This window comes from Heterocephalus glaber, unplaced genomic scaffold (assembly GCF_053883595.1).
Source record: "Heterocephalus glaber isolate CG9 unplaced genomic scaffold, H.glaber_assembly_v1.0 deba00001569, whole genome shotgun sequence".
Classification (NCBI taxonomy): Eukaryota; Metazoa; Chordata; class Mammalia; order Rodentia; family Bathyergidae; genus Heterocephalus; species Heterocephalus glaber.
In genome coordinates this window covers 5,457,749-5,485,324 of record NW_028258354.1, presented here as the reverse complement: position 1 = coordinate 5,485,324, position 27,576 = coordinate 5,457,749, and the positions used below count along the sequence as shown (strand labels likewise).

The 27,576-nt window shown below is 34.9% G+C and overlaps 1 long non-coding RNA gene and 1 pseudogene across 1 annotated transcript in view; both read right to left on the bottom strand.

The window, feature by feature from the left end:
* The window catches only part of LOC110345155 (uncharacterized), a 73,186-nt gene extending 45,889 nt beyond the window's left edge, over positions 1–27,297 (bottom strand). The window contains exons 1-5 of the long non-coding RNA XR_015443394.1: positions 27,212–27,297; positions 14,694–14,786; positions 10,369–10,463; positions 5,956–6,025; positions 3,945–4,048 (exon numbers count right to left, since the gene is read on the bottom strand). This is a non-coding gene — a long non-coding RNA (uncharacterized LOC110345155). The remainder of the gene's footprint in view (positions 1–3,944; positions 4,049–5,955; positions 6,026–10,368; positions 10,464–14,693; positions 14,787–27,211) is intronic.
* LOC101714589 (glycosaminoglycan xylosylkinase pseudogene) lies at positions 20,807–22,152 on the bottom strand (annotated as a pseudogene).
* Positions 27,298–27,576: the final 279 nt, after the last annotated feature.

Genomic DNA, 27,576 nt, shown 5'->3' with positions numbered 1-27,576 from the left:
AAATCTGTATGAAACTAATAAGGAAGCTGTTTGTGAAAGCTCCTAGTGTAAGCAACAGGAAGTGTACCTACTACAATAAATCATGACTCAAAGGCTCAGCGATGATTGGGTGTTACTAAAGCTCTTCAGAAGACTTTATCAGATTGGAGCAACAGTGGCTGTCTGCTCTACCAGCTGCCAGAAAGTACATCTGTAGGAAAAAAAACAATTTACCACAGAAGAACTGGGTTTTATTTATCTGTATTGAATTTGAAACCCAGTCTCCAACAGTTCAGAAAAATAGAGCTTAATACTAAAACTGTCTCAGTACGTTTTTGTGTAACAAACATCACAAGGAAGTACTAGGTTAAAGGAGTAAGAATAAAGATTGTGCTCAAAGGGAATGACCTGTAGGTTAAATAAAATAATGAGCGTGGCTGCACTAAGTTAGCAACAGCATTTGACAACAAAGAATCCTGTTCAAGGATGTCCTGGGCTGTTATCTTTACAATAGCTCCTCATATCTTATTGTTCTCCACATATTACAAGGTATTTCAAACATATTATAACAGCCACAACCCTCTCTGCCCCAAGTCTTACACCAGGAAACCAAAGATGAGATTAAAAAGAATGCACAACTGTGAACACATGTCATATTTCTAGAAAGATGTTTTGAAATTTCTGTCAGTCTCATTTTCTTGTTCAAAGGTGATTCAAATTTTTCCAAGTTCCCTGAAATGACATGAGTTCTTGGTTATGAATAATCTTGTTCTCTTGATTTTTAAAAAAAATTTTAAACACATAATCCAGAGTTTTTCAACTTTGACACTATTAATGTTAGGTGGAATAAGTCTTTGTTGTGGGCCGCTGACCTACGCACTGTGCAATTTTTAATAGCACTTTGGTTTCCGACCCAGTAGATGCCAGTAGCCACTATTGTCTCCACTTATATAAACTATAGGTATCTGCAAATGTTGCCAGATGTCCCTTGCATAGCAAATTGCTCTTATTTGAGAACCATAGTTCTAGATTGATTAGAGGCTGTGAAAGTTAATAAGGCAGCTGTTTTGATTCACATAAATTCTTATACAAAAAAAATCCACATTAGGTATAAAAAATTTTGAAAGAATTGTTATTTAACCATCTACTTTCCACTTACTGAACAGAATATTGTTGAATCTTTTGGATGTCAAGTAACAAGTTCCAACATTTATTGCACCACTGAGGCGAATGACTCTCTTCGGTATATTTTGAAAAAATTTTTTCTAACCTTTTTATTTTGGCATTTCTCTACGATTTGGAGTTCATTCTCATACACAGTCTTTCCAAAAGGTTATATTTGAGTCTCTCCTTCTTTTTGCCCTTTCTTTCCTGTAGCTAGGAAGAACAATAAGTTTTGTGATCACATCTGACTATAGTCACATTATACAGAACTCATGCTGAATCTTTTGATTCACATGTAGTTTTTCTTTCCTTTCATGAAAACAGAACTAGTATTGGCATAGCTTCTTACAAACTAGTCATAAAAGACAGATGTTCTTTTCTCAAATCAATATATATTGAGAAATAGCCTGAAAAAATTGTAAAATACTCTCAACTGGAAATAGAAGCTCAGCAAAGAAAACTGAGAATACACATTTGCAGAATTAAAATATATGATAAAAATTTTAAAAGGAATTAATGAGAATCAGCAGAAATAAATGTTAATCAAACTAATTTGAAATATAGGGAACTTTTTCAATCTTTGTACAGTATATGACCTTGAACAAAGCAAAAAGTCAACTTGACCTTTACAGAAATTTGGCAATACAGAGAGAGAATTCCAGCATTTAGAAATAATCAGATATTCTAATTTGGAGAAATTAAAGTTCTCTCAAGAATGAGTGTAACTGAGAATGAGGGGAGAAAGTAAAAGATGTCTTGAGTGTCCCTACTTGATAATAGCATCAGAGATATGTGAACTAAAAGTACATTTAAAGTAACTTCCTTGAATGCAGTAGATGTATGAAACATAACTTGGATCTAGGTATCTTATTAATTTTACAGTGGATCTCTAGTTTTGTTGCCCTGGCTTTCAGGTGCCCTGGAGGAAAACTTGCCCTAGGAAGTATCCAACTTTTATATGTCTATAAATTTTGTATTACCTTAAATCCAAAGCCCTTATAGTTATAGAGCAATTTTAGGTTAATTACAGCCCTAAACTCTGCAAATACTCATTTTATTACTGTTCAGTGCTAAGTTTGGGGCATTCTGGGGGCATAACATAAAGAACCAGAGAGAGTAGCAGGCCAAGATTTTGGTTTGGAATTTTGTAAATCCAAAGCAGAAAATAATTTAGATTTTAAAAACCAGAGATTTCTTTTGGATAACAGAAGCAAAACAATACCTAGTTTGCTTCTCAACCTGTGGGAGTAAGGTTAGATTAATGGACTATTTTTAAATTTACATACAAGATATTTATGGCAATTGTCATCTATCCCTCACTGTTCTCACCATATTATCATTAGCCCATTTTCTCTTTAAAACAATCCTATGAGACTCACATTATTATAATCCCCATTTTATAGATAAGAAAACTAGTGAGGTAATTACTGCTCAGGATCTTAAATGGGAAACCATGTTTCAAATATAGACATTCTGTCTTTTCAGTCTATGCCCTTACTTACTATATTCTGTTCTCTGAATCACAAATAAGAAATTTAACTTGACCAGCTCAAATCTGCTACCAAGAGCCAGCAGGGGGGAGTGTTCTGGATGCTTAGACAAGCAGAAGGATCAAAACTTGGAAAATCAATTTTATTGTGAGATCCAAGATTATGTGACCAGAACCTAAAAGAAGAAGAGAGAAGATTAGGAACCAAGAAAGACTAGCAAAAATAGTAACATAAGAGAGGAATGGCCAAGAAAAGATTTTCAATATTTACATATGGTGGCAACAATACTAGTCCCTGTGACATGAGTGGAATAGGCAATCTTAAAGTAATAAAGTGAGACTTGTGGAAAATGTGCCCTTGAGAATTTTCCTTTCCTTTCCCCCTGCCTTTTAGGGCACAGTGAGGATAGAGGGGAAGAAAGAAAACATAGCAAATGTGCTAATCCTGTCATGTTTTCTCTAACAATTTAAAAATTATTATTTATCTCTTATACCCTCTTTCCATCAGTGATTATTTCTCTTCCTTCTAAAACTGTTCATTTGATGAAAGTAAATCTTGGCTCTGATATATTGATATGGTAAGGATAGATAGTGAAAACAAGTTGAGATTCATGAAATATCATTCTTACCACAATATATGGAAAATGGATCTAAAATGCCTTGGTCTCACAAAAGGTGAGGTGAACAACAATAACTGGTCAATTGTATATGCTGCATAAACAAACTGGGAAGTGATCTGTAGGGACTGTTACACTGTTTTGTCTATATGTATATAATATTAAAATTTAAAGAGACTATGTGATTAATTAAAGGACGATTCGGCTTTAAATATAGTCCTTAATTGACACTGCTCTTTTAGATTCTCAGTTGACTGGGAAAAAGTATATAAAAAGATAGTGAAGTCAGGCTGGGGATATTGCTGAGTACAGAGCATGTGCCTAGCATGTGCAAGGTCCCAGATTTAATCCTCATGCACTACCAAAAAACAGAAAATGAGAAAGAAACAGAACAACGAATTCTACTATAGCCTGTAAACCAGCGAATTGAAAATACATCTAGGGAACTCTGGTAATATGCGATATGAGAGCGTAGGGACATATGAGGAAGATGGCCCAGATTTAAGGTTAATGTGTATTTTGGAAACAATTACAATTTTATCCATATCCTTGGGAAAGTTATAGATAAAAGATCAAAGACTTTTGAAAAATGTTTGTTCCATGCTTGCTACACCCATGGGACAATAATCTTGCCCAGAGAGTGGCCATTTAACTTCAAAGGTAAGTGACCTAATTGGCTGCCCTCGAAAACTTACCACACCTTCTTCAGGAAAACAATGTTGCTTCTTACTGAAAATGCTTCTACCCGGAGCACCAACTTCTTCTATATTCTATCACATATAAAACTTCAGCATCCAGGCTGGCAAGATAAAATCACAATAAATACAATTTCCTCCTCCTTTATCTCTCCTTGGCACAACCTACAGAGAGACATAGAGCCTCTTTGAAGAAACCATCTCAATTCCCAAATACTGGACCTACCACTGTGAAGCACAAATAGAAGGAAATCACTGGGATGAGAAAGGCTTCAGTAATTCAGAACAAGTGATACAATCTGAACAGTGAGAAACAACTGTTCTCCCTTGAAATAATATAAGATGAAAGGTAGGGGGTTAGAAAAAACTTATTTTCAACAAGGCCCAAGAGGACACTGACGCTATGAAAGTTAAAAAAGGCAGGGACAAAAAGCAAAACTGTGACCTCAGGAAAAAACTGTGTGGAAAAGTATGACTGAATAATTTAAAAAAGCAGTGGAAGCAGCAGAAAAGGGTGGTAATGTTACAGCCAACTGGAAGAATGCAAGAGAAAACATAGTTGATTGCCACTAAGAGAAAAGAGAATGGGGACATGAGAATAATAAGGAAAATCTGCAAGACATGGAGGAAATAATGATTCGTTAATTTATCAATTCATTTTCTCGAGCATCCACTATTGAAGGCACTACTGTACGCACAGGTGATAGGATGATAAGCAAGACAATGTCCTGATTTCATAGAGGTTAATTATACTGAGTGGCATTCAGAGTCATAAATTAGCAAATAATTACTTAATGTCAAATAGTATCAAACCAAAACAAGGCAAAGGTATCAATAGTAGTGTTGCCTAAGATAACTGCTCTGAGAAGGTGACGGCAGGCCAGATGAGTCAACAGCATAAGGCATGAAGTGTGTGAAGAGCATGCCAGATAAGAGTTTAGCGAGTTCAAAGACCAAGAGGCAGAGAAAGCAGGTGTGCATTTAAATAGTGGAATGATTGACAGTCAAATGCCAGAAGATGAAATTAGAACATTAGTTAGGGAAATATAATTTGCATTCTAGAGGATCATGTAATGTATTTGGACTTACTGCAAGGGTGATGGGAAGGAAGCTACTGAAGGTTTTTGAGCAGAACGATATGTATTGCTTTAAATTATTAACTTTAAATGTTGGAAATAAGGAATCATATATTTATCTGGTCCCAACCCCCCCTTTCCTTCTCTAAAAGAGAAATGAAAATACAAAGATTAAAAAATTGTTTACCTAGACCAATTGAGTACAAACAAGGTCAAGAGAGGGAAGAAGTAATACTTCCCTGAGAGGTTTTTACATATTTAGAAACAAATGCAAATAGAAACAAAGGGCCCAAAATGTACTTAAGTAAATAGTATAACTATTCTGAACAAAGATTGTAGAGAAAAATAATAGAAGTCACTACTGAACATGCATTTTGAATACATGCTTTGAGTTTAAAAATAAAATAATGGCAAGTGTTTAATTTTTAATAGAATTATTTTTAATTTGTAGTCAGTGTAACCATGTAACTATTAATGAAACTTCTGAATCTACTCTGTGTATATCACAGGATTGAGAAAATAAATAACACATCAAATTACTTATGTAACTTAATGTTTAATTAATGTATTAAGAGGTAAGCCATATGTATTTTCCTGTATTTTAGAGATGAAAAAAGACACAGACATTTAATGTCACACAACTGTCAAGTATTGGTGGCCAGAAGTAATCTGAATGTCTTCCTCCTGAGTCCTTAAGCTTTCCACTGCCATTCACTCAGTCCACATGATTATCAGTCCATTATTTATATTTTCAAGCTACCTCCTAAGCCTAATTTGAATGATAGTGTAACACAGAGACCATGGACTTTGGAATCCTACAGATTAGATTTCAAATCCCCATCTTGCTCCCTGTTGGATTTTGGCACTGGGCAGTTCACTTAATCTCTTTGAATATAGTTTTCCTCGTGATTTAAGGGAACGTAATAAAATCTTACCTGCTAGATTGTAGTGAAAATCAAATGAGATAACTGGACCCAGTGTGCTTGGCATGTACTTTCTGTTTACCTAAGAGAAAGAAATAAGGCTCCATCTTGTTAGTATGGTTAATATATCCAGTGCTGGGTGATGAATGGCTACTTTTCACACACTGGACAGAAGGCTGACTCCAGAACCAAAGAGCAGCAATTAACCTTGAAATAGACTCTTATCGTGTTTTGTATTATTTTGCTTAGCTTTTTAGTAGTGTCTTCTATGGATTCACTGGTCATTTTGTTTTTTAGGCCCATTGTCTGTTTAGTTATAACTTCTTTGGCTTATCAACCTTATTGACCTTTTAAAATCTCCTCTGTTTTCCTTTCAAATATTTCAGCTGTGTGGCTTTTGATTTCCTCCCTTCTGATACCCCATGGATCAGAAGTTCTGGGGGAGTTGGGAGTTTTGGAGGCATTTTGTTGCTTTGTCTTCTCATGTTTTTATTTTATTTTTTCCCCTGAGACTTGTGGAATGAGTAAATGTCTCCTTTTCAGTGATGACTTCTGGACATGGATTAAGCATTGACCTTTGCCTCTGTCCCAGGATCCATCCACCTCTGCTTATTTGGGAGGGGAGACTACAATGAATTTGGCCCAGTACCCAATTCTCTGTTAATGGGCTACAGTATTAATGACCCAAAGGCAATTCAGATATTACCCTCCAGAAAAAACAATTAATAGCAAAGCCATTTCACTTTGACTATAATAATAAAATTTGCATTAATCATATGTTAAGTACAAACTAAAAACTGACAAATGCAAAGGACCAATAATGTTTGCTTTAACCTTTGAAAAGAGATCTATAATTATATTACAAACACTAAGACAAACCAAATAGTGGCCTACAGTAAATATTTACTAAATGGAATTTAGTTTTTTCCCACTAACAATAGAACAGTATTAAACAGCTATAGCATAGAATGAACTAAAGATTTATAAAACTTAATAGTTATACAAGTAAAGGTAGAGGGGCTGGAGAACTGGAGGATGAAAAAAGTAAAATTTGAAAAACTAATTAATTAAAATTGAGAAGGAGAAGAGAAAAGTGAGATGGGGATCCTACTAAGCAGTAAAAGAAAATTGATAGTATCATAAAACAGTCACAGAAAAGAGCAAACAAGAAAAGAGAAAAACAGAGAGCAAAATACAGGAAATTAAATATAATAATGAAGAAAGAAAAAGATTAAAGGAGAAAAAAGAGAAGAAAAAAAGCAAGGGAGAAAAAAATCCACAACCTCCCAATGACGAAAGAAAGAGAAATAATGAAAACAATTTAAAGACTGAGTAAAAAATAATTCTGTGTTTTTGAATGAGTGGTATCTTTCTAGGGTCTGCAGTCTTGTAATCCAGGAAGTCATTTCATTCTCTACCTTTGCATTTTTGCAGTGCTCTCCCTTCACTAGAGGGCCCTCTGTTCGTTCACTCCAGACTGCGGTAATTGTCCAAGCTAAAGCACATCCTTGCTTATATTGGCAGTTGGGAAAAAAGCAATCAGTTCTCTGTTCTCTGCTGGATGTAGACTATGGAGTGGGTGTTCAAGCAGACTGTTGGACTGAATGCCAACACTTGATGGGCCTGATTTCTCATTACAAAGGGATGGGCCTGTATTCTTCACAGTCTGATCTTAAACTTCTCTGTGGAGGGAGGTATGTCTGACCTGCACCTTCTCTGCAGTGGTCTTCTGTCATTGTCTCTAACCCATTCACTTTGGGTGGCTAACACTAGAATCTCTAAAGATACTGGGAAGTTCTGGACTTTCTCCCTGGGCGTGCTGGCCCTCTGGGCATTGGCCTGGCCCAGGATCAGGTCAGTTGGTTAGTCTGTGCTTCTGCTGCCCCATGATAAGGGGATACAAAATGCAAAGCTGGAATTGGTGGATGGTTGCTACTGGGCAGTGGCTGGATGTATTGTCTCCTCTTCTGTTCTCAGGCATTGGCCTTGTCCACAATCAAGTTGGGTGATTGGTTGGTGCCTCTGCTCCTCCATGTAGGAGAAATAAAACATAGAGACAGCTAGGAGTTGGCAGGTGGCAACATCCAGAACACAGAATCCAGAGGCGCGGAGATCATCAGGGGCCAAAGGCATGGCTGCATCCTGTCTACTTGGGGCGGGAGGGGGGGCTCTATAATTTATTTCTGACGGTTCTTTTCTTATCTCTTCTTTCCCATACTCACTTTATTATGAAAGTTTGATTACTGCATGTGGTTACAATGAGGTTATCTGCTATGGCTGCCTCCTGAATAATGGTCAAATGAAAGGGAAGGGAAAAAATAAAAATATTTTGTAAATCTAGGATTCTACTCTAAAAATTCCTGAGCATGATGTATTTCTTCTACTAGTAACCTCAAGTAGGCCAGATTGGCAGACCGTTTAGTGTGACAACCTTACCAAAAGGTAGCTAAAGGATTCAAATAATAATTCTATTTCAGTGACTTGGAATCTAGCAACATGAATGTATGTGCAGGCATCATAAACAGCCTTTTGCATTACCCCTAGGGAACATGGGAGCAAGGAGAACTAAGGCATCTGTTGATGCTCACATGCCACCAGCTGCACTGTGAATAATAATGTCCTTTGCGTCTGACCTTCAAGTTTCATGTCCTCTACTAGCACTCATGAAACAGTAATGGATTAATCTATGAGCTTCCAACAAAAGCAAACTCAAATCTCAAATTGCCATGCACATGAATCTGATACTCACCAAAAGTTGAAGAGTACAGAATTTGATTGTAAACAACAGAGATTATAATGGTTCTTCTCTTGTTCATGAGGGATATGTTTCAGGACTCCCCAGTTGATTCCTAAAGCCATATGTAGTACCAAACCCTACATATATTACATTCTTCCCTATATATACATACTTATAATAAAGTTTAATTTAAAAGTTATGCACAATAAGAGGTGAAGAAAAATAAGCCATAATAAAATAGAATAATATATTGTATATGAATGTGGTGGTCATTTCCTCTCAAAATATCCTACCATTCTATGCACACAATCCTTGTGATGGACTAAGATGATATAGTGCCTACAGGATGAGACAAAATGAGGCAAATGACATAGGCATTGTGACTTAATTGAACACAAGTACTGTCATACTGTGACAGTTGATCTGATAGCTGATATGCCTACTAAGCAACTAATGGTCAGGTAGCATATACAGTATGGATATACTGGATCAAGAAATGATTCTTATCCTGGAGAATGAACAGTGCAATGTAAAGATAATTAATGAATTGCTTATTTCTGGAGTTTCCCTTTAATATTTTCATACTATGAACCTAAATGGCATATAGAGAAAAATGCTTCAAAGATTATTAGGCTTATTTTGGAATAGCAGAACATTGCAACAAGGGAATATATGTGCCATAGCAAACTATGAGCATATGCAAAAAGGTTAAGAGTAGGGGAAGTTTTTAAAAGTAAAATGAGGATTACATAATATGCTTTGAAGCAGTAATCTTTGTCCATAGGGATCAATTGCAAAGGTGGTGTAAGTCCAAGATTAAACAGGCAATTTTTTGGCAGATTCTCTGTTATATCTATGGAAAGTTTCAGTGGCCTTTCTACAAGGTTATGGATCTGACAGAATCTTTTGTGAAGATTTCTTGGTACCAGGCACATATGCATGAGATTCCTTTTCTCAATATGTCTCTCAATCTTATTTATTTATTTTCTTAGGACACGACAAAAAGGTCCCATTTTGTTTCTGACAAGGTTCACAGAACTGTAGTTGGCCATGGGTAACTGTAAGTATGAAACACAAAACCACAGAGAAGGGAGGAACAACTGTGTATATTCCCAGAAAACACAAACTATGCCTTTTCTTTCCTGAGATCACTCAAGTGCACTTTGATTATTCTAAGAAGTTTGTGCTGCTTGAATTTCAATTAACCGAATTCTATGTGAACTGTTATTTAAATGGAGTCCTTGCATTGCAATGATGAGATTCCTGGTATAGACATAATTTCTGATTTATTCAGACTAAAATATATGCATATCCAAGAAAAAATGTCTTTCTTTTCTTTAAACCATTATGACTATAGTTGGTATAATTTCAGTTTAATTTTTATTATAGAGATTGCCAAATTATATTTAATAACATCATTTTCTTTAATACAAAACAAGATTAATGAAATTAAGTTGAAAATTATCCATTAGTTACAGCATGTTAGTTTTTTATTATATAGCCATTTTATTAAAAGTGATTTCTATTAAAATGTTTGTAGTTAAAAGCAAGAAGTGAATTTTCTCAGCAAACTGTAAACTCAAAGATAGCTTCAGTGAACTTCTTATACTTCATCTTTTATTCCTACCATCTGCATTTCATTAGCTGAATATGTGTAAATCTGGTGAGATCCAAAAATACCATCTTACCATTTATTTCCAAAAGGGTAAATATTATTTTTAATATTGCAGTTAATTTCATCACAGCATGAAATTTCATCACATACGGAATTTCATCACGGTATCTAAAAAGGACGAGACAAATAGACAACAGTGCAAATTATAGGGGGTTTTTTGGGTATGGCAAAAAGGTAGTATTCCAAAATGTTCATTGATACTATGTTTGGCTGACAAAAGTATTTAGTTTCAGTGTGCACCTACTAGTAGGATATAGATTACTCCAGCTCTGTGTGTGTGTGTGTGTGTGTGTGTGTGAATAAGATGAATGGAAACTAGGTGAAAAGTATGTGAAGGAGTAAAGCAGTGAATTTCCTTTGCTGCTTTACTCCTCAACCATATTTTGAGGCCACCATAATCACGACAGTGTTTAAATACAGAAATTTACATATGTAATATTTATATTTTACCTTCTAAATTAATTCAAAGCTGACCCAAATGTAGACAAGTTTACTTATAATTAGAGTGTAATGTATGTATTTTATGAAAAGAAATGTTCATGCATCCAAGAGAGCTCTAGTTATGAGTTTGAGTGATAGGCACAATATTATTTCATAGAGAGAGTTTGTGCATAATTTTCATGACATGCTGCTCTGCACCGATGTAAGCTCAACTCATTTTCTCCAGTGAAATCTAGTATTAGAACCTGAAATAAGGCAGAGTGTACTGCAGCTAATGAAAAGTTAAACTTTTGTGTTCCAGTTATGCTTTGTTCAGTGTTCCCATTTAGTCACTAGTTGTAATACACTCTTTGCCAATTTCAGGTTTTTTTTTTTCTTTTTTAGTTTTACCTTGAAAGTACTAGAAAGGTCAAATCTCACGAGTCAATTTCCTATCCTTCCATAGTAAGTGGAATTCTGTATTGAATCTCTTACATATAAAAGAAGGTCAGTTTCACTGTAAATATCATGTCTGTCATTGAAACAAGACATTGCTTAGTTACTGACAGATGTAGTTATTCACCTACAGGGCTCCCTAGAGTTGTTTTCTAGTTTTAAATGTTAGTTATCTCCAATATGAACTCTGATGCAGTAACCAGAGTAAGAAATGAATTCAGCTCTGCAACCTAGGAGCGTATGACCTTTAGCAAATTACTCTGAGCTTGAGTTTTCCTATTTATAGAATAGGGTCTTAAGATAATTGTGAAAATTACATGAACTAGTGTACATAAATTACCAGACACATAGTAAATAAGTGACGATTATTATTATCTGTAATTTCTATTTTAGTTCCTTTGGTTCTCCTCAATCAACATATTCTTTTTCCATTGCTATCTAAAGAAATCTTGCCTTTTGTACATTCCATATCAAAATCAACCCTTCTTTTGAATATTTTCAAAATTTCCTGAGGTGGAAATGAAATCTCTATCTGGAGCCTTTCAATGTCTCCAACAGGTAAAAGGAAAATGGAAAGGAGTCATCCTGTTTAAAAATTACATACGTGTGTTGCTTTGTTTAGTATCTATTCAGTACCTAAAGCTGTAACCCATTCATCAGCCACTGGACCACTGAGAAGAGTGCATAGCATTTAAAGCAGAGTTTCTCATAGGATTGAATCAATATGCAATAGGTCAATGGGCATAGGAACTAATATGTGAGTCCTAAGTCTCTTCTCCAATTGTGTTGATATGATCTGTTCTTTGTTAATAAAATGTGTCATTGTCTATTTCCTATATATAGAATTTTAATATTTAGCATATCTAGTTCATTTTAGTGAAAATAAGAGCTAAGTCTAAAACTGTATGTGACAGAAATGCAAACAGGAAATAAATGTAAACAGGAAATAAAACAAAACAATGGTCATTTTATTATATTAAAACTAGTATCATTTAATCTTCAAAAGCACTGCAACTCTGAAGGCTTATAAAGACAATTCTGAAAACAAGCATTTATTTCTTCCATATGAGGTATCTTTATGGTAATTTCTGAAGGTGGCAAAAATGTTAGCTCTAGTTTTGGTATTTCTTCCACAATACATATTTGAGTTATTTTGGGTAGATGTTTTTGCCAGAAGACAGAAAATAATTTCTTCATATAAACCCATTTTTAACCACATGCCAATTGATAATGTTTCTCAATCATTTTTAAGGCAAGTTTGGAACTTGAACAATTACCTAGTGAATTTTATCCTGATATTTAGACTTTCCAGACTTCTGTTTTTCAGAACTTATGCTTGCTTCACTCAACTAATGATCCAAGAAATTGCTTCATGTTTTGAAGCAAATCCAAGGTTTGTGCAATAACTACATTTATTAAGCAATCAAAATTTGAAGTGAACTCAATTGAGCAAATATTTATTAAAGAAACTGCTATGTACAAAAAAATTTGCAATGCACTATGGTAGGAGCTACAGTTAGAGTATGATTTTATTCCCATAAAACAATGCTATAATAGATGTAACATTTTAAAATAAATATTAACAAGAATTAAAACTGATTTTGTTTTCAGTCAAGAATTTATTCCATTCAAGTTCACCACACAATCATGGAAATATTCTTCATATTTAAGTTTGGAAGCCATATAAAAGACTAACAGCTAATGAGTTGACCTGTTGTTTTGGTGGCAGAAAATACCAATGACCTAACTTCAGTCTTACGTGCTTATCTCAGACATTTCCAATTTGTTTCCTGAAATACATAAGATTGCTATTTAAGACTTTACTAAAATGATACTTCTTCCCTGGTAACACTTTCACTTCCAAGTCTTTTGTTTTTCATGCAAATTTGTTATTTTGGTATGAGTGAGAGGTGGTCAAGGAAGAGCTAAAGAAAGCCCCCTCAGGGCCACAGAATTATAAAATATAAAGGATAAGTCTGTGGTAACTGGGCAGTGGAGAATTCTGTGGAAATATGAATGCTAAGTATGAGTTATCTCAAATGAAGTGGGAATCACTGGGGGAGAGTTTGATTTTGGGAGGACAACCTGGCAGATGTGACCAAATTGGTAAGCAAAAAATTTTTAACTTCAGGCTTTCATTTGTCCTTATCAATGTTTAGAAGAGCTCATCTTTATATAGAAATTTTGCCAAGCCCACATTTCAAATATAGTACAATTATTTCCCTTTCTGAGGAAATTTCTGTGGGAGACACTCAGGATTAAGCCACACCGCCCTCTAGAGGATTTGAAAGTTCTACAGATGATCAATTGTCAGTAACTGTAGTGATTCATGTGGTCACAGTGTTGGAATTCAAACTAAGATAAAAAGCAACTGGCCCCTCAGATAAGTGTGGTCAACTAGGCATGCCTGAGTAATATGATGGCAAAAGCAGAAATGTCAGCCAACACCCTGGAAAGAAGAAAATTTGTGTACAAAGATCCCATACCTCTGCTATGGGAAACTTTTCTAAAGTAACTCACCATATAAAATAGTAATAGAAAGTAAGAATTTTTGGAGAGAAAGAGATAGTAATGAAGTGTGATAGACCTAGAGAAGGTGAACAGTCTGAGGGGGCTGGCCATGGACGTTTATAGTTCAGAAGACAAAGACAGTTGAGACAGAGACCCTACCAGTTATTGTGTGTTGTTAAAGGAGAAGTGAAGTAATGAGAAAAATGGCCATCAGAACAACTCCCGTCTAGCACTCCTGTTACCATCACCCCAGGGATCTCTTGAGGTCATGTTCAAGAGAGAAATTGTTTAAATAAATCTTTTTCTCATCTTTCTTTTCTTTTCATAACTCATTGGTAGTGACTATCCTTACCAAATAAGTATTCATTCTTCTACTCTTTCCTGGAAGATTTTGTGAAGCTATAGTATTTCTTCTGTAAAGAATTACTAATTAATTACTAATCCAATACTTTTTGTTGTGGACATATTTATATTTTTTTCTTGAGTTGATTCTGATAATTGTGTATTTCTAAGAATTTGCACCTTTCCTCAAAGTTATCTATTAATACAGTTTTTTATAGTACTTTCTTATAGTTCTTTTTGGTTTCTGTAGGGTTAGTAGTGATGTTCCATATTCTATTCCTGATTAATTTTTGTCTTTCTCCTCTTTATCATTGGCTCTCTGGGGGGAAAGTTTTGTTGAGCTCCTCATTCCACAACTCCAGAAAAACTACCATGTATTTGATTCACATTGTCAGACAATATAATCCTTTCTAGATGAACAAACAAAAATTATTCAAATAAACTCTATGGGAGGGTCATGGACATAGTCCTGGATATTAAGCAACCAGAATCAAAAAAGCTGGGGAAAATGCCTCATTATTTCAGAGGATTGTGGCAACAGAGAACAAATGTCAAAATTTCTGTAGTGGTTGTCATAAGCAAATAAATGTCTCCTGCTTTTTTACTTGCCTGATGATACAGTCTTCCTGCATATGGTACCACTTCAAGATGCTCGCTTCTGATTCATAGCTACTTGATAGAACATGGGTCGCATATGGCAACCTATTTGGAAAAGAGGCGAGAGCATGTATTTTCACATTATAGAGAAAGTTAAAACAGAGAGGGTTGAAAGAGATGCTGAGTGAAACAACTTACATTTTGTGCCACGATGACTTCACAGAACCTGACCGCTTCACATTCTTTGGACCTCATCTGGCAACACTGACCTCAATGACCGCATGCTCCAGTCATACTGCCTCTTTTTCTCTCTTTCAGCTCAGAGAACTTGCACTTTCTATTCTTTCTGACTTGAACTCTCTTACCTTACATTTGGTCATGACTAATGCCTGTACATAAAATGCCTTATCCTCAAAGAAGTCTTCCCTACTCATTCTGGATAAAATAGCCATGTTGAACTCCTGACCTAGACTTTTATCTTTCTTTTTTTCATCCCATTTTATTTTATTAACATGAAGTTCTTTTACTAATTTACATGTTGATTATCTGTATATAGCAACATAATCTTATGCCTGAAGACAGAGATTATATATATTTACATAACCTAGTTTCTAGGACAAGATGTAGTATCCGTTAGGCCAGCACTCTTCAACAGTATTCTTTGCAGTAATGTGAATTTTTATGTTTGCACAGTACACTTTAGAGATAGGTACTTATTGAGCATATCAAAAGCTGATAATTTAAAATGCTGGGTTTTAATTGTACATAATCTTTGTTAATTTAAATATAAATAACCATTTGCTTCATGGCTCCAGTATTATAGTATTGCCTTTCAGAAAGATTTGCTTAATTAATTAATTAAGTAATAATTAACAGAAAGATTATGAACATAACTCCTATCTTGACCTTTGTTATCACTGCTTTTTAATGAGTATGTTTGTTTTTTAATATCAACTCTTAACTTGCCTTCAGAAGAAATAAGTTTTCTTAAGAAATAGACTCAACAAAAAAACAGTTCTTCCTCCTCCCTTTTGCTTGCCCTCCAAGGAATTTATTCAATGAAGACAAGTTTTGAAAATTAATGATGCTACCTGCATGATTTCTTATACTGGAGAAAAATGCAGGGCAACAATTTCAATTATTCTCTTTGTATCAAGTGATCTAATATGGAAGAATACTAGGGCTAACTATGGCAAAAGATTAAAGTTTCATCAAAAAAAAAGAAAGAAAAAGATAGTTTTGGATAATATATAAGAAGTCTGCATTTTCTACTCTGTGATTTTTGTCAAAATTTCAGTTCTATAGACTATAATCTTTATCTTTGATATATCATTTTGTATTCAGAACACAACTTTTCACATGTATTTGTATTTTTAGTTTAGTTTTTTTTCATTTTTTAAAGGTTTATAGATCTATTTTTTAGTAAACCAAGTTCTTTGTATGTACCCCAATGAGCCAGGGAAAAGTAAAAGAAAATTCTGCACTTGGGCTTGAAAAGTACCATCCAGAACATAAGCCATTAAAAATGTTCTGCTACTGTGTAAGAAGCCAGATTACTGAAAAAAAAAATCCTACCCCCAATTCCCAGGTAGATAGACTTTACCTAAAATAAGCTGAATGTGACAACAGAGAATTCACCCTACTCCCCATAAAATTAATGAACATCTAGTAACACGTAATAAGAACAGTCTACCAAACAAGGGTGTGGAGAAAAATCCAGGCTAAGGGGACACACTTAAAACTGAAGGTGGAACAGGAACACTGGGGTAGGTGTTCTAACAGTGTTTCATACTAAGCATGAGGTAACAATAGAAGTATTTTAAGCTTGTATACACTGAGGATTACAATGGCAACAATAAATCTCAAACAAAACTTAGCAATAAGATCCAAGCTAAATTCACTAGTTTCAAACCACCACACTTCAGGCAGAAGTTTTATAATATATTTAGAAAAATATATTATTTATGTTAACCTCTTATTTTCTAGAAATTAGGAAGTAAAGCAAAGAAAGAAAGAAGCAAATGTCAAGTGCCAAATCAAGAAAAATACAACTCACAAGTAAGAAGCCAAAACAATCAACAGTATTAGAATTGGGCAGGGAGTTTTAAGTAAATTAAAGTCCTAGTAGAAAAAAAATGGATAGCATGGATGCAGAGATGGACAATTTTAGCAGAAACATAGAAAATTTTTAAAAGGATGAAATGGAAATGCTAGAAAAAATGGATGACACAGTTGAAGAATGTGTTTGATAGGCTTATGAGTAGATAAGACAATTAAGAAAAGAATCTGTAACCTTGATGGATCAATAGATATTACCTATGCTGTTGTAATTCCAGTACTCAGAGAAGCTGAAGCAGGAGCATTATAAATTCGATCCTAGCCTAGGCAATTTAATGACATAGTGAGACCATATCACAAAATAAAAAATTAAAGAAAGGACTGGAGATGTTCAGTCTGAAGGCCCTCGATTTAACCCCCCTTATTGTAGTTAAATTAACTTAAATAACCCAGGCTGTAACACAAAATATATAAATTACATTAGTTGAGGGAGAAGGAGAATAAAACCTTCTGTAGGGTACTGTAAGACAATGCAATGTATGTGTAACTTGAACCCAGCTGAGTCAGAATGAAGAGAAGACATATTTGAAGGGATAATGGCTAGGAATTTTCCCAAACTATAAAATTATATATCCAAGAAGCTTAGAAAAACCAAGGATAAAAATGAAAATGAAAATGCAACAAATAAAACCTACATGTAAGCACATCCTATTCAAAGTATTAAAAATCAGCAATAAAAGTAAATGTCAAAGGGACACAGATAAAAACAGATAATTTCCATCCAGACAAGATAAGAATTATGAAAAACTTCTCATCAGAGATTATGTATGTGAGAAGGTAATAGAGTGACATCTTCAAAGCATCTAAAGAAAAAGCCAAATAAGAATCCTCTCTCCAGAAAATATATTGTTAAAATAAAAGATTTCAGGCTGGGGGTTTAGCTCAGTGGTTCTGCTGCCTGCCTCTCAAGCAGAGGGACCCAAGTTTGATCCCCAGTACCAAAAACAAAAAAAATTAAAAACACACAAAAAATAAAAGATTTCATACCAAATAGTTTCTTTGGCCTGAGAAACTGAAAGTATAAATAAGGATCAAAAGGTAAAATAGATAATATGAAATAGGAAGAAAAGGTCCAAAGGGGAAGTGGAAGTGGGAGGGGTAGGGGTAGTGGCAAGGAAAGAAGGGAATGGAATTAATATGAGAAAATGAAAAAAATGGAAACAAAGCCTTTGTAAATAAGGAGGGGAGAAGGGGTTGAACAGAGGGCAGGGAAAAGGGGAAAAAATAAGAACCAAGATATATTATGTAAAGGTACAAATTTCCAGTGATGAATGTCATTATACTGTATACCTAAAATGTACCCCAAAAATTAATTAAAAAAATAAAAAATTAAGGACTTTATAGAAAAAGGAAAAATATGGACTCTCTTGCCATAAAACATATTACAATAGAGAGAAAAAGTCAGAGTGAAGTTATATATAATCAAACAGAAAATAGGATCTATTAAAAAAACTAGAACTGACAAGTTATGAAAGTAAATATTTTTAAATTGATATTTTTGTTTTTATTGTCCTAAATGATAATTAATTGACTCTCTAATAAAAAAATGAAAAATTTCTTTGCAGCTTATATAAAAACAAAATACACATAGAATATATGAGAGGTATTGGGTATATATAGAGTTATTTAGAGAGTTTCAGCATTCTCCATCAATGCAGATTCTGCAGTTTCTGGAACAAAACTTCTGAGTAGTGAGTCATCCTCACCCAGACTAACACCACATAACAGTAAACCACAGTCACACACCAGAACCTGACCCACATTTGTTTCCCTGAGAGACACTGGAGCTGAACTGTCCTGTAATTATCTCAAGATAAGGATTATGAGTATTTACTGATCAAAAGCAAACACAGTCCATTCCTTTCTGAGGGGTAACATTATTTTCTAGATTATAATGTAATCCCAATTTGTTGCACAAGACAGATAGCAAGTGAGAGAGTTATGTTACATTCCCTGTGTGCATTGCCAGGCATATTATTTCTGATCCAATTTAGGTGTTTGTGTCTTTTTAAAGAAGAATATCAACTTTTGACTAGACAGATTTTGGCTTTTTTTTAAGATCAAAATTCTTTTTGGCTTTGTTTTGTTTTGTTTTCTGGATGGATGTGCTTTATTTATTTTTATTGGTACATGTTTGTCATACATTATCATTACATTCATCGTGGGGAGTTAGTACATACACGTGACATTTCTCAATTCCTTTTTCAACCTTCCCACCCTTTCCCTCTCTGTACCTCTTGGATATATGTATCTTATTATTACATTTTTGTAGTACATGATAATCACTTTCCTCATGGGGACTTGGTATGTACATAGGACTTCATAATCCTCCTCCCCTTTTTAAAATTAATCACTTTTTCCTCCTTTCCCTCTCTCCTCCAACTTTCAGTTCCCTTCTCATATGCCAAAGATCAATCTCACTATTTCCTGATGTCTATTCTTTATTTTGCCCTTTATGTATATATTGGCGTTCGCATATAAAAGAAACCATGTGATATTTAAGCTTGCATTTACTTCAAAACATTATGTTCTAAAGGAGCATCCATTTTCCTATAAATGACTCAAATTTATCCTTCTTTATGGCAGAATAGTATTCCATTGTGTGTAAATACCACATTTCCTTTATTCTTTCATCTGCTGATGGGCATTTAGGCTGTTTCCAAGATTTAGCTATTATGAATTGTGTTGCTATAAATATGGCTATCCATGGATCACGGTAATCTGATTTGTGTAACTCTTTCAGGAAGATAACTATTATGGGAATAATTGGGTCAAATGGAATTTTATTTTTAATTTTTTAAGGAAACCCTATACTGATCTCCATAGTTCTTGTACCAGCTGACACTTCTACCAACAGTGAAAGAGAATTTCTTTTTACCCACAGCCTCTCCAGCATTTTTTATTATTTGATTTCTTCAATATGGCCATTCTTTCTGGAGTGAGATGGAATCTCAGTTTTGCTTTAATTTGCATTTTTCAAATTGCCAGTGATGGTGAAATTTTTTCATGTATTTATTTGCCATTTGTATTTCTTCATCTGAAAAGTGTCTATTCATTTCAGATGCCCATTTTATGATATGGTTTATAAATTTGACAGGGCCTAATTGTTTTGTACTCTTTATATAGTCCAGATATTAATCCTTTGTCTGAAGAGTACCTGGCCAAATTTTTTTCTATTTTGTAGGTTGTCTCTTCAATCTGTTGGTGATTACTTTTACTGTGCAGAATTTTTTAAAATTGATGTTATTTCTCTTGTTGACTTTAAGTATTATTTCTTGTGTAACTGGGATCTGTTCAGAAAGTCTGCCTATGGCTCTTTCTTCAAGAGTTTTACCTATATTGTCTTCCAGCAGATTGTTTATTTTAATATTTAGGTCTTTGATCCATTTTAATTTTAGTTTGCTGTATGGTGAGAGAGATAGGTCAAAATTTAATCTTTGACATGTGGATAGCCACTTTTGCAAGCACCATTTGTTTAAAAGACTATTTTACAGCGAAAGTATTTGGCCCTTTTGTCAAAGAAAAGGTAGCTGAGTTGCCTGGAGTTATTTCTGCATCCTCTGTCATGTTTCATTGATCCACAATGGGAAAAAAAAAAAGTCTTTTTTGGCCAACTGTATCATGCTGTTTTTATCACTGAAACTTTGTAGTATAACTTAAAGTCTGGAATTGTATTGCCTCCTACCTTTCCCTTGTTGCCTACAATTGCTTTTGTGGTTTTGGGTCTTTTCTGCTTTCATATGAAGTTTACAATAGTTTTTCTTGTTCTGTCAAGAATGATATTGGTATTTGGATTGGGGTGATATTATGTCTGTATAACCGTTATGGAAGTATAACAATTTCAACTATATTGTTCTGCCTATCCAGGGACAGGGGATATCTTTCCATTTTCTGATGTTTTCTTCAATTTCCTTTTTCAGAATACTGTGCTTTTCATTGTAGAAGTCTTTGACTTCCTTAGTCAGGTTGATTCCTGAGTATTTCATTTTACTTCATACTATTGTGAAAGATATTGTTTCTCTAAATTTCTCTCTTAGTGAGTTTATTATTGATGTATAGGAATGGTGTTGATTTTTGAGTGTTGACTATAAAATGATGACTCTTTGTTAACTACTGAGTGAAAGTTAGGAGGAACAAAGGTTTTAGAGCAATTTGGGATATTCTACAGTAGGTAATCCAGAGAAAATTTCTCTAAGAAGGTGGCATTTTGAGTAGAAACAGGAATAAAGTAGCAAACCAAAAAGCAAGAAAAAGATCTTGTCTGGCACACACACACAAAAAGCAAATAAAAGGGCCCTGAAGCTACAATGGACTTGTAAGTTTTTAGGAACACCAAGAAATGACATGGGTTGAGGTGAGCTGCTAATGGAAGGTGACTCTGGAGTGGCAACCGCAGGACAAAGAAATGGAAGCCTTGAAGAATGTGAGGATGGCTTGAACTGAACTGTACGGATAAGCCACTGGAGGGTTTTTTTTTTTTTTGCAACAGAATTGGGTAGCAGTAAACTTTCCGATTTGCGTCCACAGTGTCTCAGTGAAGATGCAAGAGCACAGGGCAGGTGGAGTCATGGGCCATTGCAGATTTTGAAGCAAATATAACACTCCATCTTTTAGGTCATTCAGTCTTCCTAGGTGGAAACCCGAATGAGGCAACACTGATAGAGTAGGGCAAGAATGCTTCTCTCATTTAGTGAGGGGTTCCCAAGGTTTTGGTCATTATTGAGACATGAATGGACTAGCACCTTCATAATCCTGAAAGCGCTCACAGTGGTGGTGGTTGTCATTGACAATCGGGTAATCAGAAACAGAGGTGTTGATGCTCACAAGTTGTGAGGATGAGTTATATTATGGGGCCTTTTCCTACAGCATTGTTGTAGCTCTCAGGATATAGCTGTGTGGCCAGTTTGCCTTCTGGGTAAATTCTGTCCCCAGAGTGTCAGTGTTTCTGCTGATCCTATACATCTGAAAGCCACAGTGTGACAGTTCCTTCCACTGTGTCTCCATTAGCACATGTTGGCTCTGTTTCCCAGCAGTAGTAGCACTTTCCATAGAAACAAGTGTTGTTTTCTGCAGTTAGGAAGGTGCTCAACACCTGCTTTGTGGCAATAGGCTCAATCTGCATCCTCAAATAACAGATAAACCTGCCAACCACCATAGGGGATTGGTGGAAACCCAGAATCCCATCTAAATGAAAGGCTGCTGCCTCTGGATTGCATCTGTCATAACTGGAATATAGTTCTCTTTCCACCACATAGCCTTGGCTGTGCCACTTAGGTTTAAACACAACTTTTTGCCCTCCCAAAATGACCTGCCAAATGTTCCAAAGTATTATATAGTAGTAGTAAAAAAATAAGGATCAATTTAGTCTTCGTGGACATAAAACTTACTAAAAGGCTGAATAGTCTGTAGTGACTTTGAAATAAAATACAAACATATAAAGGGACATTGGCTGTGGGTGAAATGCAGCCTCAATTTAGGGAAGAACTAGCAAAAGCAGAGCACCAAGATTAGGCAAGCTATGACTGGTAAAAGGCTGAGGACAAAGATGACTATAGATTCTATGTAGAGAAGGATTAGGAGATGAGATTGTTTAAGTAGATTTGGGCCAGGTTATACTGTCTCTTAAATGTTCTGATGTTTTTGATTTGTTTCTATAACAATAGGGCTCAATTTAAGCAATTAATATTTCAGATTTTATTTAATGAGAAAATCTATTATCATCATTTTCAAAAGTTTCCCAGGATGTTGGGTACTGTGTAAAAACTGAAAATATTGGGGGAAATAAGACACAAGTAACAATTATCTGTTTTGTCATTTCATATTTTGTCTTCCTTTGATTAGAAAAAAATAGATTCCCATAGTGTGTAATGTCACCCGTGCCGCCTGGGAAGGTGGAACTTGTCCCAAGTCTTGTAGTTATTGTGTCTTCCTTGGACTGATTTTCCATTTTTGAGGTCAACATTAATACCCAAGATGATACAGCCCCTTACCCTTCTCTCAGTATGGACCCAACACTTCCTCTTCATGACCTCTCAAGTTACCAACATATCCTGGCCTTATATGAAAGTGGAGGGTAATTAGTTTATGCACTCATTAAACACCCAAGTAAAAATCGACATTGAAGCCCTTTATACAAGATTCTCCAATTATTTGTAGAGCCCTCAAAGAAGCTATCTTCTAAGTCCTCAGGAATGCATTCCTCCAATTTTCCTCTTCAGTGTGCACATTAATTCATTACCCTCCATATTGATAATAACAGATGAGACAGAGCACTCAGCAAGGTGCAGTCATCTTCTCCTAGAGAGCCCCACTTAGTGCAGCCCTAGAAGGACAGCCCATACCACTCCAAACCAACTCCAATCCCTAATATGATTCAGGCATGACTCACAATTCCTGCTGCACCGCTTAGCTAACACCAATCATTTTATTCATATTCCATTAAAGATGCAAAGACAGAGCAGAAATACAACCTGGTGAGTAATGTGATCTGGGATATGAATATGCCTACTCTCACACTCGAGAAGACTAGAGTCACCATCACGGTCTCTCTCTCCTTGTCTATCTCCTTGTCTCCTCCTTGTAGGAAGAAGCCAGTTTTTTTCTCAACACACACACACACACACACAGACGTATTTGGGAACATTTAGAAAATACATTAAGTATATCTGTGATTTAAATTGAAAGTTGACTTGTCTTGAGGTGCAGAGAAGTCCATATCTCAGGTGTTACTGTTTATCTTCAATAAAACTCTTCCTAGGATGCTTGACATTGCAAATATAGTACTGTTCCATTTTCAGAAAACCCTACATTTCTACCCAAAAGGATATGGAATCATCCTCTAGCTACCACAGGCCAATATGTGAGAACACTGTAGTCTAAGAGCAACACAAATTAAATCATTCATCCAAATAACTGCACACATAAATTTTTAAAAGTATACTCCAATTCTGATTCATGGCCTACCTTTTTGTGACATGAAGCTTATACCTGTAGAGTGTTGCTTTCAATACCAACCATGTCCACAATTCTTTGAAAACTAACTCACACAAGGCTAAAAGTGTAAGATCAGTGTACAGTTCAGTGAACTCTAAGTTCTTACAAGACTAAAAACATTTCTTCTAAAATGGAAACCAGACATGAAAACATAACTTTAGATAAAATTTATATAGAACATAATGGTTTACCTATAAGAATAGTATTCTTAATATAAAATTCATATTCTAGTTATCAGTTTTGCTTTCTAGGAACACATGAATAGTGGTGCACTTACATAAATCAAAGGTATATTCAAAAGCATTTCCTTAAAACAAAATAATTTGCTTTGAACATCTCTTGAAGTTTTTTTATTTGGAAAAACAATGTATTTTTTTCACACACATAAAATTTTCTTGAATCTTACTAAGCTTCTGCTTTGTCCAGAGGATCTGGGCAGATATGTCAGTTGGTCCAGAGGTCACATAGCAGAATTCTGCACATCATTCACTTACCTGGGAAAATTTCATTTTATATATTACTTTTATCCCCCATTTGAAAGCCAGTTGCCTGGTGGCAGAGCTCTTCCCCTTTTTATGCCCTTAAACTACCTCCTTAGAGGAGTGTCTGGGGTACGGCAGATATGCCTGGCACACAGTAAACTTAATACTTAGATACTGAACTGCTACAATTCAAAGGGGTTTAGTTTTCCAAAATCAGCTGGAAAGCACAAATAAATAGGAAGTCTGCATTCTGAGCTTTATGCCTTATATTATGTTACATTTAATCTTCATTGCTACCTATACTTTTTTCCATATTTTAAACTAAATTGACAGTTTACAGTATAATGAACAGATTTTCAAAAATAATTTTTACCAATATGGCAAATTCTCTTTACTACAGCAATGCCCACGTATGGCGCTGCTTCAACCTTACATTCTTTCCTGACCTAACCAGAAAAATAGTTCTCATTTTTTCCCATAAAAATTTATAATAATGTGCTTCTTCAGTGTGCCATTTACTACATACTATAATTATTTATTAATCTCATATTTATTTCATATATGGGCACTCTAGAAAAGAAATAATTTAAAAAATACTTTTATAAAAGAAGTTCAAGTATCTTATAGCTGCTCAAAAACATTTTCTAAGATATTGTAGAAAAGGGGAATAATATTCTTATGTATTTTTGACAAGTTATATTAATTTACTTTTTAAAAAACAAAAAAATAGTAAATGTTGAAATACCAACACTCAGTATACTTGATTAAATTCCTTTTGCAATCTTACTATGGAAAGACAAAGTGGTTATCTATTTCAGTCTGTTGTAAATGGATTATTCTTTCCATGCCATGGTTCATGGTACTTCATGTTTCTGGAAGTATTAAATAAAATGTGGAATTTATCTTTTTTTGCTTTCAATTTCTTTTCCCATGAAAATTCTCAGAGAATTTTGCATACTCAGGAATTAGGTTGGTAATTCATATTTTGGTTTTATTCAAGCCTTTCATGTAATGTACACTTCATATCCATTTAAGAATAATAACCTTACTTTTGCACTTAAGTTATCACAACTCTCTGAAAAACCAGTTATCATCCAATAAGATGCTCATGATAGATCATTTTTGATTTCTTCCCTGAATTCTACAGAGTATTTATTTTAACGAAATAGCATTGCCAATATTTCCACATATAAGACAGTCAGTGTAGGATCATTGTTTTCATCCTTGTATCTATTGTACTTACCAGTTCTTTAAAAAATAATTGAAAATCTAAGATCAACTGAACCAGGAATGTGTGTTCACAGAGAAGACAAAGGCAGTGTTGATATAGTGCTCCAACTGGAGCAACCAGAAACAAGGAAAACCCTGGCAAATAGCAGGTTCTGATAAGTGACTATTCCTGGGTTTAAATATTTTGATTGTATACAAAAGCTTTTGTAACCCTAAAATCTTTATCAGCTTTTCATGCTCTGCATTGTTATCATAGTTTATTAGCATAGTCATTGACTAGAAGATTAAAAATGCAAAGCTCATACTTAAAAGTCTTATTCATCTTTTTATCTATTAAAGAGTTTACAGGTGTTCAAGATATTGTTAATTAGAATAGCTTATCTGATATCAGTCTCAAAATGCTCAAATATATACTATCATTACCTTATAACACACTGTATTTAGGTTTCAGAAAATTCCTGAATAATAGTCTGAATTTTTCAAAACTTCACTTGCATATTGGCTATGATAATATATTTAACATATTCTCCTTTTGTCCATGTGTAATATTTTTCTTTTCTCCTTTATCCATGTCACCTCAGTGTATTGGTTCTATAGTTAGTGTTTCATTAGGAATATCCCTGAAAATAATTGTTGCCATTGCCCCCAAAGGTCTACACTGGAATTAGGTTATGTCAGTAGATTCTAGAACAGGCAGCTTGAGAATTAGGTTCAGCCTACTTATCTTCCACACAGTAAAAATTAATTGACATAAAAAGGAAAATAGTGTTCTCATCTGTGACCTACAGGAGATGTTTGGAATCTAAATGTTAATTTTGCTTTTGTGATAAGAAGAAAACATCTATTTCTTTTGCATATTTCTTGCAAAAAAAAGCAGATTTTTTTCTTGATTTACATCAACTTTAAAGTGTGTTTGCCTTTGATAGCTGGTAAATAAAGGGCTTTTATTATATTCTGGTGTTGTCACTCAATGTGGCTCTTGTTTGAACATTTAAATTTTAGTAAGACTTTATGTATATTCAGTTACATTCAGTGCAGTAGTTCTGCCATAATGCCAGTTGAAAAATGTTATAAAATGCCTGACCATATGGTCCCTTTATGCACAACATTTAATACAAAACTTAAAGTAAACATTTCAAAAGTATTTTTGAAATCATTACCCAATGTTGATGATACATTATAAAGGCTATGTGACACCATTCCAAATGTTAAGCATTCTTGAATTGAGAAACATTTTCATAATAACAGGAAAAAATGGATTGTAAAAAAAAACATACTTATACATTATTAGCTCATCTTCAGGAAACTCAAATAAAGTGTGGTCACTTTAAGTTGAAGATGCATGTCAGTAAACCTCAAGATCAGAAGAAAGTGATAATTTTAGAAACAATAACATGAATGTCTTTTCATTCTAAATCTTCCACTGAAAAATTTTGAACTGGTACAGTAAGTTTATATGAGTTTATAGCTTGCATCAATAATCTCATGTTACCTAAATTTCTCCTGTAATTTTAATTGGTAATTGAATTTTCCTTCTTAGCAGCTGGATTATATTAAATAGCTACTATGCTATGCATGGGAATCGTACCATCAAAAGGTAATGTACCGGGCCGGGGATTTAGCTCAGTGGTTCAGCCGCCTGCCTTACCAGCTCAAGGTCCCGAGTTTGATCCTCGATAACAACAACAACAACAAAAGGCAATGTACCTTAAATTGAAGAAGCAGAATCACGTCTGAGGGCGCGGACGCCGCGCCCTCGCACCAGGCGAGAGAGAGTGGCTGTGGGCGGCGGGGCCCGGCTGTGGCGGGAAGGGCCGAGGCGCTCCAGGCTTCAGTTCCGCCACCGCGGACGCCTCCCCCTCCCCAGCCCCGGGCCAATGGGTCGGATGAGGCAAAGGCAGAGAGAGCCAGATGTCCTGGTCACTAGCTCCAGTTTTTCCAGTGACAAGTGGTTACATGTCCTTGCTACCTTCCCTTAGGAATTAGCAATATGCACCAGGAAAATGCTTCTAGAAGAAAAACAACTGAGATTCACACACAGATGTCTTCCTATTGAGTTCCAGAACTGAAAG